This window comes from Colletes latitarsis, unplaced genomic scaffold (assembly GCF_051014445.1).
Source record: "Colletes latitarsis isolate SP2378_abdomen unplaced genomic scaffold, iyColLati1 scaffold0064, whole genome shotgun sequence".
NCBI lineage: Eukaryota > Metazoa > Arthropoda > Insecta > Hymenoptera > Colletidae > Colletes > Colletes latitarsis.
The window spans coordinates 7,499-11,905 of NW_027488414.1; positions in this window are offsets into that span (position 1 = coordinate 7,499).

Genomic DNA, 4,407 nt, shown 5'->3' on the forward strand with positions numbered 1-4,407 from the left:
GAAAACGAGCGTTACCGTGCTCGTTTTCGAGTTATTGACGAAAAACAGCCTGGAGCGATCGGTCCGGCGGTCGACGCGCGAAAGTTTCTAAGTCCGCTCTGCTCCGAAACACCGCTCCGGCGTCAAAAATCGTCGTAGGACAAAAAATAGACACGCTATCTTGCAGGAAAAAATCCGGGGAACACGATGGCGTCGTCAAAAGTGCAGGTCGTCGAGCTCGTTTTCGAGAAAAAAAAAAAAAAATTCTCAAAATTCGACAAAAAAATAAAACGATCAGTGGACCGTGTAGAGAATATAAAACTGCATAAGAATCGTATAGACCAAAATTGGCGTTCACGTGCTCGTTTTTGAGAAAAAAGTTAAAAAAGCTCTCAAAATTCGAGATAAAAAAAAAAAAAACCATCTACCAGGTAGCCAACGGTAAACGGTACAAGTATCGTACGGGCGAAAACGAGCGTTACCGTGCTCGTTTTCGAGTTATTGACGAAAAACAGCCTGGAGCGATCGGTCCGGCGGTCGACGCGCGAAAGTTTCTAAGTCCGCTCTGCTCCGAAACACCGCTCCGGCGTCAAAAATCGTCGTAGGACAAAAAATAGACACGCTATCTTGCAGGAAAAAATCCGGGGAACACGATGGCGTCGTCAAAAGTGCAGGTCGTCGAGCTCGTTTTCGAGAAAAAAAAAAAAAAATTCTCAAAATTCGACAAAAAAATAAAACGATCAGTGGACCGTGTAGAGAATATAAAACTGCATAAGAATCGTATAGACGAAAATTGGCGTTCACGTGCTCGTTTTTGTGGAAAAAATTAAAAAAGCTCTCAAACTTCGAGATAAAAAAAAAAAAAACCGTCTACCAGGTAGCCAACGGTAAACGGTACAAGTATCGTACGGGCGAAAACGAGCGTTACCGTGCTCGTTTTCGAGTTATTGACGAAAAACAGCCTGGAGCGATCGGTCCGGCGGTCGACGCGCGAAAGTTTCTAAGTCCGCTCTGCTCCGAATCATCGCTCCGGCGTCAAAAATCGTCGTAGGACAAAAAATCGCCACCCTATCTTGCAGGAAAAAATCCGGGGAACACGATGGCGTCGTCAAAAGTGCAGGTCGTCGAGCTCGTTTTCGAGAAAAAAAAAAAAAAATTCTCAAAATTCGACAAAAAAATAAAACGATCATTGGACCGTGTAGAGAATCTAAAACTGCATAAGAATCGTATAGACCAAAATTGGCCTTAACGTGCTGGTTTTCGAGTTATTGACGATAAGCCGGTATATATATGTCCGAGATAAAAAAAAAGATAGGGACAGTGGGAATCTCCTATACTATCACGGGCGTGTATTCTCCTACTAGTTTGATGGTTGCTGTTGCATAAACCACCGACTGTTTGGCCCGCCGTTTAACCGCGCGGTTTAAAATTGCAACACAATGTTGGTGTCGCTCCGGGGTGAAAAAATGGAAAAACGACATACTTTACGCATAGGGGCGGCTGATCTTAACATATTTTGTCATGTCACCACCCCAGTGACTCTAAGACGGATTTTGCCGTCGCACGTTTTTTTATTAAAAAGTTATTAGTATATAGAAGATTTCGTTAAGCAAAAAGACACGAATATGGGAGTAGGACAAAAAATCGCCAGCCTATCTTGCAGGAAAAAATCCGGGGAACACGATGGCGTCGTCAAAAGTGCAGGTCGTCGAGCTAGTTTTCGAGAAAAAAAAAAAAAAATTCTCAAAACTCGACAAAAAAATAAAACGATCAGTGGACCGTGTAGAGAATCTAAAACTGCATAAGAATCGTATAGACCAAAATTGGCGTTCACGTGCTCGTTTTTGAGAAAAAAGTTAAAAAAGCTCTCAAAATTCGAGATAAAAAAAAAAAAACCATCTACCAGGTAGCCAACGGTAAACGGTACAAGTATCGTACGGGCGAAAACGAGCGTTACCGTGCTCGTTTTCGAGTTATTGACGAAAAACAGCCTGGAGCGATCGGTCCGGCGGTCGACGCGCGAAAGTTTCTAAGTCCGCTTTGCTCCGAAACACCGCTCCGGCGTCAAAAATCGTCGTAGGACAAAAAATAGACACGCTATCTTGCAGGAAAAAATCCGGGGAACACGATGGCGTCGTCAAAAGTGCAGGTCGTCGAGCTCGTTTTCGAGAAAAAAAAAAAAAAATTCTCAAAATTCGACAAAAAAATAAAACGATCAGTGGACCGTGTAGAGAATATAAAACTGCATAAGAATCGTATAGACGAAAATTGGCGTTCACGTGCTCGTTTTTGTGGAAAAAATTAAAAAAGCTCTCAAACTTCGAGATAAAAAAAAAAAAAACCGTCTACCAGGTAGCCAACGGTAAACGGTACAAGTATCGTACGGGCGAAAACGAGCGTTACCGTGCTCGTTTTCGAGTTATTGACGAAAAACAGCCTGGAGCGATCGGTCCGGCGGTCGACGCGCGAAAGTTTCTAAGTCCGCTCTGCTCCGAATCATCGCTCCGGCGTCAAAAATCGTCGTAGGACAAAAAATCGCCACCCTATCTTGCAGGAAAAAATCCGGGGAACACGATGGCGTCGTCAAAAGTGCAGGTCGTCGAGCTCGTTTTCGAGAAAAAAAAAAAAAAATTCTCAAAATTCGACAAAAAAATAAAACGATCAGTGGACCGTGTAGAGAATATAAAACTGCATAAGAATCGTATAGACGAAAATTGGCGTTCACGTGCTCGTTTTTGTGGAAAAAATTAAAAAAGCTCTCAAAATTCGAGATAAAAAAAAAAAAAACCATCTACCAGGTAGCCAACGGTAAACGGTACAAGTATCGTACGGGCGAAAACGAGCGTTACCGTGCTCGTTTTCGAGTTATTGACGAAAAACAGCCTGGAGCGATCGGTCCGGCGGTCGACGCGCGAAAGTTTCTAAGTCCGCTCTGCTCCGAAACACCGCTCCGGCGTCAAAAATCGTCGTAGGACAAAAAATAGACACGCTATCTTGCAGGAAAAAATCCGGGGAACACGATGGCGTCGTCAAAAGTGCAGGTCGTCGAGCTCGTTTTCGAGAAAAAAAAAAAAAAATTCTCAAAATTCGACAAAAAAATAAAACGATCAGTGGACCGTGTAGAGAATATAAAACTGCATAAGAATCGTATAGACGAAAATTGGCGTTCACGTGCTCGTTTTTGTGGAAAAAATTAAAAAAGCTCTCAAAATTCGAGATAAAAAAAAAAAAAACCATCTACCAGGTAGCCAACGGTAAACGGTACAAGTATCGTACGGGCGAAAACGAGCGTTACCGTGCTCGTTTTCGAGTTATTGACGAAAAACAGCCTGGAGCGATCGGTCCGGCGGTCGACGCGCGAAAGTTTCTAAGTCCGCTCTGCTCCGAAACACCGCTCCGGCGTCAAAAATCGTCGTAGGACAAAAAATAGACACGCTATCTTGCAGGAAAAAATCCGGGGAACACGATGGCGTCGTCAAAAGTGCAGGTCGTCGAGCTCGTTTTCGAGAAAAAAAAAACAAAATTCTCAAAATTCGACAAAAAAATAAAACGATCAGTGGACCGTGTAGAGAATATAAAACTGCATAAGAATCGTATAGACGAAAATTGGCGTTCACGTGCTCGTTTTTGTGGAAAAAATTAAAAAAGCTCTCAAACTTCGAGATAAAAAAAAAAAAAACCGTCTACCAGGTAGCCAACGGTAAACGGTACAAGTATCGTACGGGCGAAAACGAGCGTTACCGTGCTCGTTTTCGAGTTATTGACGAAAAACAGCCTGGAGCGATCGGTCCGGCGGTCGACGCGCGAAAGTTTCTAAGTCCGCTCTGCTCCGAAACACCGCTCCGGCGTCAAAAATCGTCGTAGGACAAAAAATCGCCACCCTATCTTGCAGGAAAAAATCCGGGGAACACGATGGCGTCGTCAAAAGTGCAGGTCGTCGAGCTAGTTTTCGAGAAAAAAAAAAAAAAATTCTCAAAACTCGACAAAAAAATAAAACGATCAGTGGACCGTGTAGAGAATCTAAAACTGCATAAGAATCGTATAGACCAAAATTGGCGTTCACGTGCTCGTTTTTGAGAAAAAAGTTAAAAAAGCTCTCAAAATTCGAGATAAAAAAAAAAAAAACCATCTACCAGGTAGCCAACGGTAAACGGTACAAGTATCGTACGGGCGAAAACGAGCGTTACCGTGCTCGTTTTCGAGTTATTGACGAAAAACAGCCTGGAGCGATCGGTCCGGCGGTCGACGCGCGAAAGTTTCTAAGTCCGCTCTGCTCCGAAACACCGCTCCGGCGTCAAAAATCGTCGTAGGACAAAAAATAGACACGCTATCTTGCAGGAAAAAATCCGGGGAACACGATGGCGTCGTCAAAAGTGCAGGTCGTCGAGCTCGTTTTCGAGAAAAAAAAAAAAAAATTCTCAAAATTCG